Source organism: Podarcis pityusensis, assembly GCF_964106645.2.
Source record: "Podarcis pityusensis genome assembly, chromosome: 10".
Classification (NCBI taxonomy): domain Eukaryota; kingdom Metazoa; phylum Chordata; class Lepidosauria; order Squamata; family Lacertidae; genus Podarcis; species Podarcis pityusensis.
In genome coordinates this window covers 68,531,370-68,549,603 of record NC_138035.1, presented here as the reverse complement: position 1 = coordinate 68,549,603, position 18,234 = coordinate 68,531,370, and the positions used below count along the sequence as shown (strand labels likewise).

The 18,234-nt window shown below is 49.3% G+C and overlaps 1 long non-coding RNA gene across 1 annotated transcript in view; it reads left to right on the top strand.

The window, feature by feature from the left end:
- The first annotated feature begins 2,097 nt into the window (after positions 1-2,097).
- LOC308486735 overlaps positions 2,098-18,234 on the top strand; it is a 33,281-nt gene continuing 17,144 nt past the window's right edge. The window contains exons 1-3 of the long non-coding RNA XR_013991246.1: positions 2,098-3,229; positions 4,793-5,720; positions 14,436-14,518. This is a non-coding gene — a long non-coding RNA (uncharacterized lncRNA). The remainder of the gene's footprint in view (positions 3,230-4,792; positions 5,721-14,435; positions 14,519-18,234) is intronic.

Here is an 18,234-nt window from a genome sequence, read left to right as displayed (position 1 = left end):
ATGGCGACCAAAGTGGAATTTGTTATTCCACTAGCTGTTGGTCTCCTTGCCTTCTGTCTTACCAGCCACCACTCTCCCATATTCCAAATGTTCCTGCTCTAACTTTTTGACTTGTAATGGCATATTCTCTGTAGAGATCCACACTCTGCACCGAAACTGTCATCAGGGTAAGACATTCCTGTTAAGCTGGGAACTTAGTTCAAACTGTGTGTGGCATGACTGTGATGTGTGTGTGTTTTTAGTCTGTGTACACACTATGGCTTTAGAGCACACTCAAATAACATTTCCCCCCTCAAAGAATTATGGGCATCAGAATTTCTAAAGGGTTGCTGGGAGCTGTAACTCTGTGAGGTGCAAACGGCAGTGCCCAGAATTCTTTGAGGAAAAGAATGTGCTTCCAATCTGCTTTCCAAGTATACTGTGTAAGCAGCCCTCGAGTGTCCCCACCTAGCTGCAATGCGTCCTTAAACTCTTCCTTGATTGGATAGAGGACAGAGACATGGGCAGGAGAAGGGGAAGGACCTTGGCACTGTTGGCAGCACAAGATTAGATGAGGACACCATTGAAAAACAACAGAACAGACTGCTAGGAAATGACAAAAGGAGCAAATGCTCCAAAAACGGTGAAGGAGGAATCATCGTGCATCTTTTGAAAAATGTCCTCCCACCCCTACGGACCCGTGGTACAGAAAGGCTCAGCGGCCACTACCAGCACAGCTTCTGGGACGCTGAGTTTCTATGTCTACCATAGTACTGTGGTATCGTGGCAACAGGGGAATTTTGTGCACCCTCTGATCAATTGGACTCAAACAGAAGTTACTGCAGGGGTGGGGAACCTCAGGCCCAGGGGACAAAGTAGCTTCTCTCGCCTCTCTCTTTGTCCTTAAGAACTTTTTCCAGAGCACATCCCTGCTTGAGGATTTGCCTTGTTTCACACTTCCTTGATTGTGTACACATTGTACCTTTAACACACATTCAAAGCACATCCCTGCCCCAAGTTGGCCAGTTACCTTTTATAAGGAAAGGCCAAGGGACTTGAGACTCGAGATACGTGACCAGGACAGCTATTGGTCCACTTGCTTCTCCCCATCATGGATGCAGAAAGCTGGTTTAGGGAAATGCCTAACCCTTTGAACACAGACACCCAAGGGCCAAGTAGGTGTGTGTCTTCTTTCCCCCTACCTCTGAGAGGGTGGAAAAGATGCAGGGAAGGACCCCAATGCTGGAATCTTTTGTATACAGCTTCTGAATTTTTTTAAAAATGCAGATTCACATTTTCAGCTTACTTAAATCATGACTATAAGAATAAGCTGGAGTTTGCTTTGGTTGCCCCGGTGCTAAATGTATTTACTGGGAAGCAAGCCTCATTTTGTTGTAGAAAGGAAAATAGGTAGAATTCAGTGTCTAGCTGAGGTGATCCTTCTGCCAGCGCAGCTATAGATAGACAGGTATTCTTAGAGCAAATGGTTTGCCGGAGTCTATTTGTTCCTGTGGCCTTAGCTGCACAGCCACCCAAAATGTTCCCTAACTGCATTTCTTGAGCATAAATTCCATATGAAACACAGAAAAGATTGTCAAACATTGTTTTGGAGTTATATTATACAGTATATGATTAAGGAAGGTTTAGATCAAGAATTCCTAACTGAAGAAAGAAACCAATTCGGTTCATGCACAGAAATAACATTTCCCCCCTCTCATTTGGCAATGTGCTAATGCCAATTGATAAACCAGGGGGATTTTATTCTCAGCACAGTCAGTGCACCCCTCAAATTTATAATCCAGGTGCCAAACAGCTGATACGCAAATGGGAGCAAATTACTGTGAGTTGGGATTTTGAAGTTGCTGTGAAAATTATAATATGAAGGGACAAGACAAAGGTTGGAGACTCTTAAAAATATCATTAGTAATAGCAGGTTGCCATCTGTTGCCAGCTAAACAGTGATACAAAAAATGTGTGTGTGTGAGAGAAAGAGAGAGAGAGAGAGTGAAGGAAATTAGATTGCTGATCTCTCCACCTCCAGTTAAACTAGTTGCATTGCTTTGCACGCACTAGATCAAATTTTTAAAAACACAAAAATTGTCAACCAGTTTAAAAAAAACCACAATGAGAAAAACGGATGGAAATATGTCTTTATTAGTAAACACAGAGTCTAGAACACTACATAGGCATGTTTGCTGTGTCATAACAGCTTTTCTAGCTTAGAAAGCGGCGGCTGTTTCCGGGATCCTTTGTTGTATATAAATAGAACAAGTTTCTAGCTCTCTTGGTGATTAAATCAAAACATGAGAATGGGGAGGCGGTTTAGAAGAGGTGGTGTATTTGCTTCACACAGTTCCATGGTTCCATTGGTCTCTTATGCCATGTAGAGGCAATAGAGGGCTATCTATACTTGGTTTAAGGCAGTCAGCTTCTTCTATGATGAGCTGTTGCTCAAGGCAATCCTGTATGGAAGAATTTATACAGTTTGTTCTATATGCCAGCAGAGGGCAATGTTGAAGTGATTATGACGCCTGCCCTGGAACTGCTCCCTCCTATCCGAGGGCAGGAAGGGCTGCTGGTGGCGCTGCTGGGGGGCGCTGTGCCGGCCGGCTTTGTGGCACCTTTCAGCCGCATGGGCTACGAGGTCTCTGTCCTCCCTTCATCGGGGACTCTCCTCTTCCCCAACATCCTGCACCTGCTCTGTGCCAGCTACCTGCACTGCCAGAAGGCCCCATCCTTCGGGCTGCTCGAGGCCTGCCAGCGCACACTGCTAAACGGCAGCCTGACGGGCCACGACTTGTTCAGGGGCAGCTCGTGGGCTGGTAAAACGGTCTTCGTGGGCCGCACGTTGCCGACCCCTGATCTAAACGAAATCATAAACTGCCAAGCAAAGGCTGAAGCACCACAGTGTTTGAGGCTTGCATTGCTGCTAGGGTTGTGAACAGCGCTTTCCTCTTCTCCATCCCTGCTCCCTGAGTCACGGGGGGAAAGAGGACTTCATAAATGCTGCCTCCCCCTCCCACTTCTGCTTTGTGACACGTAGACTGCTAGATTCCCACCCTTCTAGAACCAAGGCATAGAACCCAGACGCCCTGACAACGGATACTGCAGGAGCAGAGAAAGGGGTGGCTTCTAGTCACCCTCCCTCCTGACCCTGAACCTAGGGAACATGGAGGAAGGGCCCCGATTCAGGGATATACCTGCATTGAATGCAGAAGACCCCGGGGTCAGACTCCAACGCCATCTCAAGGTAGGGCTGGGGGAGAGGCCCATCTGAAATCTCGCCGCTCAGCGGGGCCAACATTGAGTTGGATGGACCACTGTGGTCTGATTCGGGCAGCTTTCTGTGTGAGAAAATCCCTGCCCCATGCAAGATCACGGGATGCCCTTGGCTAACTGCTCCCTCCACCCGCCCCAGGAATATTAGGCAGATGGTTGAGCTCAAGAAAGGAAAGGGAGACTTCGAAGAGAATCACTGGGTATGTGGTATAATGGTTAGAGTGTCAGATTGTGGCTTGGGAGACCAGGGTTTGAACCCCACTTGGCCGTGAAGCCTTGGGGTGACCTCGGGGATCTGTCTAACCCACCTCACAATGTTGCAGGGGGTCGGACTAGATGAGTCATGCGGGTTTCCCACAGGATAGCCACTGTGGCAACAGGATGCTGGACTGAATGGGTCATTGGCTTGATCCAGAAGGCTGTTCTAATGCTCTTAATGTTTGAAAACAGTCCTCTCAACTCTCCTTACTACATAAATAATTTTAATTTCACACACAGTAGCATAGCGTGGGTTGCCAGGGCCCGGGGCAAGGCAAGGATCCTCAGCACTGCCTGCCAATAAATAGGCTGCAACAAAAGGCCAATAGCTCTGCAACCTACATGACTGGCAGCTGCAGCAGTGAGCATTCAGCACAGTGGAGAACAGGAGGAGGGAATGTTCGGGAGCGGGTATCTATCCAAAGCCCATGCAGAGGGTGCCCTCACACCCGACTGTTGCCCAAAGCCACTCCTCATTTCTGTGTGAGGGGGAGGGCATGCTATTTTTTAATTTATTATTACTATTTTTTTTTCCTTTGGAAATATTGTGTCCCTAAGATATTTGCACCCAGGGCAAACGTCCCTGTGGCTACGCCACTGCTTGATTATCTAAGACTCCATTTCTGAGACTCACTGCCCATCTGAGTAGACAACCAGGCAGGTTTGGAGATTCATCAGACAACAATTGGGGAATCTGGCATAAAACCATAAATTGATGCTTGGGAAATGTGAGTTTTCACTTAAAACAGCCCCAGCCTCTCCTTAAAGGGACCCCTGACCATTAGGTCCAGTCGTGGCCGACTCTGGGGTTGCAGCGCTCATCTCACTTTATCGGCCAAGGGAGCCGGCATACAGCTTCTGGGTCATGTGGCCAGCATGACTAAGCCGCTTCTGGTGAACCAAAGCAGCGCACGGAAACGCCGTTTACCTTCCCGCCGGAGCCGTACCTATTTATCTACTTGCACTTTGATGTGCTTTCAAACTGCTAGGTTGTTAGGAGCAGGGACCAAGCAACGGGAGCTCACCCCGATGCGGGGATTCGAACCGCCGACCTTCTGATCGGCAAGTCCTAGACTCTGTAGTTTAACCCACAGTGCCACCCGTGTCCCTACAGCCTCTCCTTATTTGCAGCTTATTTCCCTCACAACACTCCCACAAGGTGGGCTTGTTTAGAAACCGAGCTGGTGGATAAAGGCTGGCGGCAGAGGTATGCCGCTCGAACAGAGACAGCTGGCCTCACTTGCAACTCCCCTTTGTTTCCCTCCCTGTCCTAGAGGTACTTGCTGGCTCCCGGCCATCCTCTGGCCTCCCTGCCCTTGGCGTCTCCCCCGGGGGCCCCCGACCTAGCGGCAGAGACCATGGCCAACCTGCGCTTCTCTCCCCTGCCATGACGCCTGTCCTGGAACCGCTCCCTCCTATCCGAGAGCATGAAGGGCCTGCTGGGGGCACTGCTGGGGGGCGGTGTGGCGGCCAGCTTTGTGGCGCCTTTCCCACGCGTGGCCAAGCAGGCCTCGGCCATCGCTTCATTGGAGATCCTCCTCATCCACAGCATCCTGTGCCGGCTACCTGCGCTGCCAGAAGGCCCCATCCTTCGGGCTGCTGGAGGCCTGCCAGCGCACACTCCTGCACGCCTAGATCGGCGTCATCTCCATCAGCTGCGCCTACAGCTCCTTCTTGGTGGTGCCCAGTGGGAACGCCACCGCTGTCCGGAAGGGCTCGTCCACGATCTGCGCCATCCTGCTGGCACTCTGCATCGAGAACGGCAGACTGACGGGCCACGACTGATGCAGGGGCGGCTTATGGTCTGGTAAAACAGTCTTTGTGGGTCGCACGTTGCTGACCCCTGATCTACAGGCCTCAAACACTGTGGTGGTTCAGCCTTTGCTTGGCAGTTTATGATTTCTTTTAGATAAAGAGAATGACAGCATAATCACTTCAACATTGCCCTCTGCTGGCATACAGGTGCATAGACACTTTGTTTGGTCACGGTTGTTACTGTGAGACTCGTTGATGCCCTCTTACTTATATTTGTGCGTTGGTGCATTAGTGCAAATTCACTGAAGGAATTATTTGGCAGATGGATATTCTTACAAAAGCAAGAGGTTTGCTAGAGGGCCAGTGTTCTATAGTGTCTTGGTGTGAATCTGGAGGCCTCTCACATTCGAGTCTCATGCCTGTTATGAACTTTCCTGGTGGCAAATTAGGCAAGTCATTAATACTGATTTATTTTTCTTTGGAGTACTGACTGAGTATGTATATGAAGGGCTTTGAACAGTCAGGAAGCAGTAGGCGTATGCCAGTCCTTATTTTTATTCAATTTATTACTCCTTGTAGCCCCCTCTGCCTTGCCATCCCAACAAGTTCAGATCAACCGGCACAGGTCAGGTGCCCCCAGGGGAGACGCCAAGGGCAGGGAGGCCAGAGGATTTGCAGGAGAAGGAGGGGAAACAAAGATTTTAAAAGAATTTTTGTTAAAAAGTGTCCCCGGATTCATTGAAAAAAAATCTGATAACCTTACCATCACTACAAACAGCAAGCTGTCAAATGAAAACACCCAGGAGCAGTCAGAGTAGCTAGTGAGGTTGCTGATGCGTTTGTGACCTCATGCTTATGCACACCACACATGTAAAGCAGATGATCCCCCCCCCAAATAATAATAATCCTGGGCTGCTGTTTTTTAGCATGGACTGCCGGGCCTCGAAGAAGCCCGAAAAGCGGGGTCTTCGGGCAGTGCAGGGAGCCTGCAGGGGGCAGGTGCAGGATACTGGGATAGGGGAGGGTCCCCAAGGTAGGGAGGACGGATGGGAGGGAGCGGATCCAGGGCAGGTGTCATGGCGGGGGAGAGAAGCGGAGGAGGTCGGCACCGGTCTCTTTCGTTAGGTCGGGGGCTGCCAGTGGCAGGGAGGCCAGCAAGTTCCTGCAGGAGAAGGAGGGGAAACAAAGATTTAAAAAGAATGTTTTTTAAAAAGTGTCCCCGGATTAATGGAGAAAAGTCTGATAAGCTAGCTGTCAAATGAAGGCACCCAGGCAGAGTCAGAGTAGCTAGTGAGGTTGCTGGTGCATTTGTGACCTCATGCTTGTGCACACCACACATGTAAAGCAGATGACCCTCCCCCCCAAAAAAATAATAATCCTAGGAACTGTAGTCCCACCCCCCACAGAGTTACAGTATGCGGCATGCTTAATGTTATGTACTGAGTTGAATAGGATCCAAACTGTAGCAGTCTGATTGGTCCTAGAACAATAGGATCCAAAAGGCAGCAGTCTGATTGGTCCTAGAACAATAGGATTCAGAATGCAGCAGTCTGATTGGTCCTAGAACAATGCAGCAGTATGATTGGTTGGCAGGAACCACCCAATCCTGCTCCAGATAGAAGTGAATCCACAACCTGATTGGCTTACAGTAGAATTCCAGAATTAGCCAATCATGTGCAGCCCATTGTGTAAATAATGTATATAAAGCAGATACTGTGAGGGGACATTTATTCATTCCTCCTCACCACTATGAGCTGAATAAAGAGCATGAAATCACTTTGCGACTCTGAGTATATTTCACTGGCGACGAGGATGGGATCCCGCTGAGCTGACTGCCACACACAGCACCGCAGCACCGCCAACTGCCGCACCGCTGCCTCGCACCGTGTATCCAGGCTTCAGCTCCGGGGCACAAGGAACTCAGAATGGCAGCCAACAGCAGCTTCTCGCCATTCAACCCAGCATCTGGAGACTGGGAAGCGTACGCCTCCCGTTTCACCTTCCTCCTAGAAGCCAAAGGGGTCACCGACGAAGAAGACGCCAAGAAGAGGGCGATATTCTTCAGCGTCTGCGGAGAGGAGACGTTTGAAATCGCCCGGGCTCTCCTTGCGCCTGAAGACGTCGCTACTGTTCCATACAAAACAATAATGGAACAGCTGAAGGGGCACTTTTCGCCGCAGCCCTCAGTGGTGGCTCGTCGAAATGCCTTCTACGCAAAGCGGCAAGCCCCTGGGGAAACCATAACTGGGTTTGTGACCTCTCTCCGCCAAGCCGCCCGGTTCTGCAACTTCTCAGAGCTGGAGAACATGCTTCGTGACCGCCTCGTCGGTGGCCTGAAGGATGAGAAGCTGCAACGACGCCTCTACGCTAAGAAGGACCTAACGTTCCAGGTCGCTCTGGAGGAGGCCCTGGCAACAGAAGCTGCCGAGAGGTCGACCCAAGAGGCACGGCCGAGCCTGCCATCCCAACCGAGGGTCCACCATGAAGACCTCACCGACGACTCAGGATCCGACAGGGAGGAGGTGCACCGAGTACAGCAGCGCACTCAAGCAGCGCACAGACCACAGCTGCCTCGACGAGAAGGAGGGAACTGCGCAAGCTGCGGGGAGAGTCACGAGAGGAGGACCTGCCGTTTCCGCAACGCAGAGTGCAGGCAGTGCAGAAAATCGGGACACATCGCCCGGGTGTGTCGGGCTCGGCCCACCCGACACCAGGCATCAGATGACCAATCCAAGAGCCCCAGGTCCCGGGGCCCAACGCACCAAGGCAACTCGACGGAGCTCACGGACTTCCAGGTATACCAGTTGCCCCACCCCAACGTAGAGAAAATTTATGTAGAGGTACAGATAGAGGGGGCCCCATGCCGCATGGAGCTTGACACGGGTTCAACTCTATCCATAATCTCGGCAAGGACCTTCAGGGTGCAATACCGAGGGCGGACGCGGCAACTGGACTTGCTTGTGGTCAAGGGCCCCTACATTAGCTTACTGGGATTGGCATGGTTTGGACCACTGGGGCTAGCTGTCACCGGGGTGAACCACACTAGCTTACAAGTGGACGTGGACGCCATATGCAAGGAATTTCCAGGGGTTTTCGATGGGAAATTGGGACAGTATACGGGCCCCCCCCCATTGCGCTACAGCTTGACCCCGCAGTACGACCGGTCAGGCTCAAGGCCCGCCGGGTCCCGTTCGCCTTGAAACCCCGTATAGACGAGGAATTGGACCGACTCGTAGAGCAAGGAGTGCTGGAGCCGGTGCCTAATGCTCCCTGGGAAACCCCAATCGTCACACCCGTCAAGCCTAATGGTTCGGTCCGCATCTGCGCAGACTACAAATGTACCATAAACAAGGCCCTCACGGCCCACGCATACCCAGTGCCAGTGGTCAGCCATGTCCTTGCCACCCTGGCTGGGTCGAAAATTTTTGGCAAGCTGGACTTGGCCCAAGCATATCAACAGCTGCCAGTAGATGAGGCCACAGCAGAGGCACAGACGATTGTGACGCACAGAGGAGCGTTCAGGGTAAAGCGGCTGCAATTCGGTGTCAGCGTGGCACCAGGCATATTCCAGAATATAATGGACTCTCTCCTTAAAGGGATTCCTGGCGTCACCCCCTTCTTCGATGATGTGTTGATTGCCGGCCCCACACCAGAGGAGTTTGAGGACCGCCTCCGCACCGTTCTGCACCGTTTCCAGACGGCGGGTCTCAAGGTGAAGCGGGAAAAATGTCTACTAGGAGTGCCTCAGGTGGACTTTCTGGGATTTATGGTGGACGCAGAAGGGGTCCACCCGACTGGGGACAAGGTACGGGCCATTTGTGATGCCCCAGCGCCCAAGAGCAAGACTGAACTTCAGGCCTTCTTGGGACTATTGAACTTTTACCATTCCTTCCTTCCCCACAAGGCGGCGGTAGCGGAGCCCCTACACAGACTCCTGGACAAGCGGGCCCCTTGGGTGTGGGGCCAGCGCCAGGAGGCCGCATTCCAGGCAGTCAAGGACTTGCTTGTCTCAAACTCGGTCTTGGCACACTTCGACGAGAGGCTGCCGGTGGTGCTAGCATGCGACGCCTCACCCTATGGCATTGGAGCTGTCCTGGGGCACCAACTCCCGGATGGAAGAGAGGTACCGGTGGCGTACTTTTCCCAGACACTCAACACAACCGAGCGGAACTACTCGCAAATCGACAAGGAGGGTCTGGCAATCGTAAAGGGAGTAAAAAAATTCCATGATTTCTTGTACGGGCGGCCCTTCACCGTGGTGACTGACCACAAGCCGTTGCTTGGCTTGTTTGCCCCCGAAAAGCAGACCCCCCAAGTGCTGTCTCCTCGCGTCCTCAGGTGGTCAATTTTCCTTGCCAGCTACCAGTATGCACTGATTCACCGACCTGGGAAGGCGATGGGCCATGCGGACGCCCTCAGCAGGCTACCACTACCGGAAACAGGCCCTGACCCAGCACCTGCACAAGAGGTTATGAGCCTGGAGCTGCTTCCCGACCGCCCCATTCAGGCACAAGAAGTTGCACACCATTCCAAGAAAGATAGGGTCATCTCCCGGGTCCTGGACTGGGTGTGGAGGGGATGGCCCAGCAGCAGCCCCGGGCCAGAATTCGCCGGCTACACAACCCGCAAACATGAACTGTCGGCCCACAAGGGGTGCCTGTTATGGGGAAGCAGAGTCGTTGTTCCCCAGCCCCTCTGCAAAAGGGTCCTCACAGCCCTACACGAGACACATCCAGGGGTAGTAAGAATGAAGGCCCTTGCCAGGAGTTATGTGTGGTGGCCGGGGATCGATGGAGAGATAGAGGCCTGGGTCAAACACTGCCAGGCCTGCCAAGAATCCCGCCCAGATCCCCCAAGGGCCCCAGTCCAGTCCTGGGAGTCCGCCCGAGCACCATGGTCACGCCTGCATGTGGATTTCGCTGGCCCCTTTCAGGGGAAAACATTCTTCATAGTGGTGGACTCCTACTCCAAATGGCTGGAAGTCGCACTGGTACCGTCCACTTCCACGTCCGCAGCCATCCGGGTACTACGCAGGCTGTTTGCAACCCACGGGCTCCCTGACACTCTCGTCTCAGACAACGGGACTGCATTTACGTCAGGAGAATTCCAAACCTTCACAGCGCAGAACGCCATCCGCCACATCCGTTCGGCGCCGTTCCACCCTGCCACCAATGGCCAAGCAGAACGCATGGTGCGGACCACCAAGGACACCCTTCGCCGCATGACGCAAGGGGACTGGGAGTACCGCCTTGCCACATTCCTTCTAGCACAGCACAGCACCCCCAGCTCAACGACTGGCCGGAGCCCCGCTGAACTACTAATGGGTCGGCGCCTTGCAATCAGATTGGACCGCCTTCACCCCGATAGAGCTCAGGATGAGGTAGTGGTGGGGGAAGGCAGGAACCCCCGGACCTTCGAGGCCCAGGACCCAGTGTACGCAAAGAATTTTGGGGCAGGCCCAGCATGGGTACCCGCCACAATCACCAGGGTCACTGGCCCCGTGTCGTACGAGGTGCTAACGGATGGGGGGCAATGCTGGCGCCGCCACTGCGACCAGATACGGCGACGATTCCCGGGAGAAAACCAGGAGGAGGACAGGTCAGAGGAGTCCCAAGGGAACAGCGGGGCAGTGAGGCCCATAGAGCAGGAGGGGCCAGCAGGAGAGGCAGAATCAGTAAATACAGAGAGGACCCGTGAGGCCGAAAGGACACCGGAACCAGAACCACGACTGAGCGAGCCGGTTGCACCAGACCAAGCAGCCGCATCACAGCCAGCATCCTTGGAACACGAGCCAGAACCCGGAGCCCGGACCAGGGAACACCCCAGGCCACAACGCACACGTAGGCCGCCGGCATACCTTGAGGACTATGAATGCGACCTCCCGGGCAGGACTGGAACTTAGAGGGGAGGGGTGTTATGTACTGAGTTGAATAGGATCCAAACTGTAGCAGTCTGATTGGTCCTAGAACAATAGGATCCAAAAGGCAGCAGTCTGATTGGTCCTAGAACAATAGGATTCAGAATGCAGCAGTCTGATTGGTCCTAGAACAATGCAGCAGTATGATTGGTTGGCAGGAACCACCCAATCCTGCTCCAGATAGAAGTGAATCCACAACCTGATTGGCTTACAGTAGAATTCCAGAATTAGCCAATCATGTGCAGCCCATTGTGTAAATAATGTATATAAAGCAGATACTGTGAGGGGACATTTATTCATTCCTCCTCACCACTATGAGCTGAATAAAGAGCATGAAATCACTTTGCGACTCTGAGTATATTTCACTTAACAAACTACAGTTCCCATAATTCTTTGGGGAAGTTGGCTGTGTTGAATGTTCTTGAAGTGTACTGTGTGGCTCTGCCCAACTGCTCCGAAGCCCCATTTATTTGAAATTGTGTGGATCCTTTTATACAGACAGATGTTCCTGTTTATAAGAACCTAATAATGGCTCCTCCATTCTGTTCTCACAGTGGCCAACCAGGGGCCTGTCAGAAACCCACAAGCCCCAATGTCAGCGGCTTAATAAGTGTTGGTTCACACAAATTGTGCCTTCGCACAAACCCAGTCCATTGGCAAAGCCCAAAGCCATATGTGCTCCCACAGTGACCACTAGCATGTAGAAGACAGCCATAGAAACTCAAGGGAAAGCCATGGAATAGGCAAGGACTTTATTGAGGTGGTGGGGGTCGACTTGTTGAGTTTTGTCATTTTTTTGTGGTAGACCTGTAAAAGGGTAAAAAGAGTATTGGGAAATAATTCATAATGAATTGAAAAAAATGTTTAAAAGTACTTAAAAAAACCCAGAGTCCTCCTTGTTGGGGATAATTCAGATGGAAATTCCCAGGTGTCAGAAAAGGTTATTTTTGTATGCCACTACTGCGACTCGTGTTTCATTAGCCCAAAAATGGGAAATGAGTGAAGTGCCAACTAAAGAAAATGGCAACTTAAACTGATGGAATATGCGCAGCTTGTGGACCTAACAAATAGAATAAGAGAACAAAAAGAACATACGTTTAAAGAAGACTGGAAAATGTTTATTGAATATATGGAGGAAAACTGTTTATATTTGAAAATGTGGGCAGCATTAAGATGAATTCAACGGTGTAAATAAGTTTTGATGGATGTAATAATGGAATACTGAATGGTTTAGTTTAGATATAATATGCAGGGATGTATGTTATGCAAAATGAACCATGGCAAGAGAAGAAGGGAAGTCATTGATATTTTAAGGTTGTTTAAATGAATATTCTAAAATGTAAAAGAGAATATGTAATAAAAAACTATTGAGAGAGAAAAAAGAGCTTTGCCATGTTTTGTTTGTCTAAAGGGCAAAATGAGTATTCCCACTCTTAAGGGTGCACATGGCCTAATCTTAAAACTAAATAATAATAATTGCACCTATGTAAAAAGAGAACAAAATGGTGGGGTGGGGAGTTATGTGAACACTCCTCATAACTGTTGATATTACAGGTGTTAGCCAATAGGTGCCAAAAACACTAGTCACACAGCCTTGATGAACACTGCATCTGGAATTGCAGTATATTTTTTCCTAACAAGAGCTCTGGCAAGATGCCTCATTCTGTTTTACTAAGCTAAATCTCTCTTTCTGGAATGTCTCCAAGGCAGAAGTACAAATTTCAAAGCTTTTAGGAAAAAATGATAACAGTTTGAAACAGAATGTCTCAGTCATATCTGAAATTCTTGCTCAGCAAAACATTTAGAACTGATTCCATTATCACATTAACAGTAAGCATATATAATTATTCTATTCCATCTTCCTTCCTAATCTGAAAATTTATGACTCTGCTAAATTAATAGTACACAATCTATTTGCTTGTTAGTTCATTATTTTAATGGCGACAATATTGCTGTACCTGGGGGAATGGGGGGGTGTGCTTGATGGGAATTGGCTTGTGGTCACTTCTTGTCATCTTCTAGAGGGTGTGATTTCTGAAATCACAGATTCACAGATTTGTAGTCCTTTCACCCTTGGTGGGACTTGAACCCACAGCCCCGAGATTAAGAGTCTCGTGCTCCACCAGTTTGAGCAATCTCTCAGGGCTGTAATATGTGTGGGTATAATTTTTAATATTTTCTAGTGGGGTTAATTTTTATATTTTACTTCTTTGTATTGTTAGACGTTGCCCTGAGACCTGTGGACTTTGCAGGGTTCTCCTGGAGGAGGGGATCATAATATAATAACCACGGGGAGACCTGTTGCAAAGACCGTTCAGCCCACAGACTTCATGTCTGGTGACAAATGTGTGATTTTGTCCCATTGGTAGGAGAGAGAGAGAGAGAGAGTGTGTGTGTGTTATAAAACCACCCTAGTAAAAATTCATTTGAAGGACAGAGGACAAATAAGCAACATAACAAACAACAACATGCAATTAAGAGGGCTCCTGGCCTTTCACGCGGGTCAGCAGATGGAATGGGAGAGACTGTAGACTTACTAATTTTTGGTCAATTTTTTTACTAGCCCTTCACCAGCAAGTCCCAGGGCAGGTTACAGCAACTTCAAATTCAGAATTTTAAAAACAGTTAAAACAGATTATAGTCGCAATAGCAGATTAATAGTTGCATCTGAAAACACACGATAGCCAGGATAAAGAGGTGCGTCTTCAGCATTTGCCAAAAGCTGAATAGTGAATGCAGGTTTTGAACTGCGAGCGACAGAACAAGGAAAGATTCTTGTGTTATGACTACGTTTTAAAAGAGGGAAGATGGGGGTGCAGCAAAGGGGGAGGGGATAGGGAAAAGATCACGGGAAATGGAATGGGAAGTTGATTCTATTTTTTATAAAATGGAATTTATGAGGAACATTTGGGAATTGAGAGGGGGCGGAGATGTACACTGGGACCTCAGTTTTTGAACAGCTTAGTTCATGAACAACTTGGAACCCGAACGCTGCAAAACCAGAAGTAGGTGTTCCAGTTTTCAAACTTTACCTCCAAAGCCAAACGGCTCCATTTTGAGTCCCCCTGTGTTTCTTCTTGTGCTGCTAAATTGTGCCTCCCCCCATTGTAATTCAAGCCTTCCGTTTCCGATTGCAGCATTCTGAGGTGATATTTGGAGATTATATTTGGTGCTTTTGTTTTTGCTATTTATTTTGCGTTTTTTGTTTTGAGGCTTTTTCGGTTAATTTGTTTTTGTGACTGTTCAGCTGTTCCCAGTTCAGCTTCTGATTGATTGACTGCGGAAATTCATAAAAGCCCCCCATTCAAACAATGACTATCATCAGTGCAGGTAAGAAACAAAATTTATTTTTATTTTTATCATCTACAATACTGTCTTATTTATTTTACAAGATGACATTGATTCTTGCTTTCATTTTATGGATCAATTGTCTTGTGAGATAGTAAAATTCATGTTGAATTGCTGTTTTAGGGATTGTTTTTAAAAGTCTGGAATGGATTAATCCGTTTTGCATTACTTTCTATGGGAAAGCGCACCTTGGTTTTGGAATGGACTTCCAGAACGGATTAAGTTTGAGAACCAAGGTAGCACTGTATAATGAAAATGCAGGATATACCTCTGTGGGGAGGGAATCCCACAACTGAGACTGAGGTACTGAGGGAGCGCAAAGCTTGTTTGTGTGTTTGTGGTTGTGTGATTGTCACCTGACCAAGCAACATAATCTGTCCTGCCCTGAATACAATATAGAGCCCAAAGGGCCTCCAAGAGGCGGTCAGATAAACCATGCCTTTCAACGTATGTAGGCTGCTTGCCATAATAAACATTGACTGACTTTTATACACTTGTGTAGGAGAGAGTATTTGAAGGAAGGTGAGGACAGGTGCCCCACCTAGGCCCGAAGTCACCCCCCCCCCATAAGTCACCTAGGCCTCAAAACTGTCCAAAATTCCCTTTCTCTCTCCTAAAAAATCCACAGCTAAAGTTTTCCTTTGCTTTTCTCACAAGATGCTGTGCATAGGCAAAATGTTACTTTTATCAGCATCAGAAGGCTTCAAAAAGGCTAATGAATAGACTCTGTCAATGCCAAGAATACTCAGGCCTGAGAACTGAATCTTATCTCATTCAGTTGCAACATCTTGAACCTGCTGAACCACAAGGCTCCTCGGGTCCCCTTGGCTTCTCTACCCCCCTTTCCTGGGAAGGGTGCCAAGAGTCCCAATAGTCCCAAAGATAGGAGCTTTCTGTTCATGCTCAGGAAACTCAACATGGGGCAGGACTCTTGAAGAGGAGGAGAAAGGGTAGAGAACTGGAAGGGGAATACAGTGGTGCCCCGCAAGACGAATGCCTCGCAAGACGGAAAACTCGCTAGACGAAAGGGTTTTGCATTTTTTGAGTCGTTCCACAAGACGAAATTCCCTATGGGCTTGCTTTGCAAGACGAAACGTCTTGCGAGTTCTTGCGAGTTTGTTTCCTTTTTCTTAAAGCCGCTAAGCCGTTAATAGCCGCTAAGCCGCTAAGCCGTTAATAGCCACTAAGCCGCTAATAGCCGTGCTTCGCAAGACGAAAAAATCGCAAGACGAAGAGACTCGCGGAACGGATTAATTTCGTCTTGCGAGGCACCACTGTATATACTCTGTGCAAATGACTGTGAACCCGTGCTTGTTTGTGAATCTATCACACTTGCTCCTTCTACCAGTTCATGGATAGTAGAAATAAAGCTTTTTCTCTGAAACTATTCCTTGAGTGTCTGTTTGACTCCCACTTCCCTCTCCCGGGTGCAATATTTTTCCCACCCGAGGGCAAAGCCTCATAAGGCTGCATATTTCGGCAGGAAGACTGGTTTCGGTTTTGCCTTTGGGTTTTTTGGGGGGTTGTTTTTGAAATGGCCAGTTTGTTCATATCCCACCTTTCCTGCAAGTCCATCTGCCCTCAAAAGCGGTTCACGCACACACACAAAACTCCAAACGGTACACGAGACATATAATATCGCTGCAACCCAATACAGAAACGTAGCAATAAAGAAGGAACAGCTCGTTTATCATAAACAAAGGTTTAAGTAAGAATATAGCTTACCGATAGGTCAAAGTATCCCCTTCAGGAGCTCCCTCATGAAGGCACCTAGGGCTGGGTGGAGCAAGGCAGATGGAACAAGCCACTCCTCAGTGGCCAGCACAGAGCCTCAATAATAATAATAATAATAATAATAATAATTTTTATTTATACCCCGCCCTCCCCAGCCAAGGCCGGGCTCAGGGCGGCTAACAAGCAATAATAAAAATAAGTTGAATGAATACAACTTAAAAACAAAATTAAAATACAACATTAAAATATTGAAGCATTAAAATATTAAAATGTAGCCTCGTCGCCGGAGGAGAAAGGAAAAGAAAAGAGAAAGAGGGGGAGGGAATCAAATTGGCTCCAAGCCAAAGGCCAGGCGGAACAACTCTGTCTTACAGGCCCTGCGAAAAGAAATCAGATCCTGTAGGGCCCTGGTCTCATGAGACAGAGCGTTCCACCAGGCCAGAGCCAGTGTTGAGAAGGCCCTGGCTCTGGTTGAGGCTAATCTAACTTCCTTAGGGCCCGGGACCACTAGGGTGTTGCTATATATGGACCTTAAGGTCCTCCATGGGGCATACCGGGAGAGGAGGTCCCGTAGGTACGAGGGTCCTAGGCCATGAAGGGCTTTAAAGGTCAAAAGCAGCACCTTAAATCTGACCCTGTACTCCACCGGGAGCCAGTGCAACTGGAAAAGCACTGGGTGAATATGCTCCCATGGCAGAGACCCCGTAAGGAGCCTCGCTGCAGCATTCTGCACCCGCTGGAGTTTCTGGGACAGCTTCAAGGGCAGCCCCGCGTAGAGCGAATTACAGTAGTCAAGCCTGGAGGTCACCGTCACATGGATCACTGTGGCCACGATTAAGACTCCTCAATGCTGCGGTAGATAGGCCAATGGATTCTGGAGTAGATAGATTCCTAATAATAATAATAATAATAAATAATAAATTTTATTTATATCCCGCCCTCCCCAGCCGAAGCCGGGCTCAGGGCGGCTAACAACAATCAAAAAATCAAAAAATCAAATAATCACACAATCTAAAAATATTTCATTATAAAAATTAATTAAATCAAATTGATGGCAACCAATTAAGCAAAGTTCTGTGCAGGTTGCCAGAGGAGGGAGTCAGGCTGCGCCCTGATCAAAGGCCTGGCGGAACAACTCTGTCTTGCAGGCCCTGCGGAAAGATGTCAAGTCCCGCAGGGCCCTAGTCTCTTGTGACAGAGCATTCCACCAGATTGGAGCCGCAGCCGAGAAGGCCCTGGCTCTAGTTGAGGCCAGCCTAACCTCTCTGAGGCCTGGGACCTTGAGGATGTTATTATTTGCAGACCGTAGGTTTCTCTGTGGGGCATACCAGGAGAGGCGGTCCCGTAGGTACGAGGGTCCTAGGCCGTATAGGGCTTTAAAGGTTAAAACCAGCACCTTAAACCTGATCCTGTACTCCACCGGGAGCCAGTGCAGCTGGTATAGTACCGGATGAATGTGATCTCGCAGCGAAGACCCCATAAGGAGTCTCGCCGCGGCATTCTGCACCCGCTGGAGTTTCTGGGTCAGTCTCAAGGGCAGCCCCACGTAGAGCGAGTTACAATAATCCAGTCTGGAGGTGACCGTCGCATGGATCACAGTGGCTAGGTCAGGGCGAGAGAGATAAGGGGCCAACTGCTTAGCTTGGCGGAGATGAAAAAATGCCGCCTTTGTTATAGCTGTAATCTGCGCCTCCATAGAAAGGGAGGTATCGAAGATTACACCCAAACTCTTAACGGACGGTGCTGGCACTAATTGCACCCCCGCAAGAGATGGGAGTTGCCCCCTCAATCCCATATCGTCCCGACCCAGCCAGAGGACCTCTGTCTTCGAAGGATTTAACTTCAACCGGCTCCCACGTAACCATCCAGCCACAGCTTCCAGACATCTGGTCAGTGTGTCTGGGGCCGAGTCAGGATGGCCATCCATCAACAGATAGAGTTGGGTGTCATCAGCATACTGATGG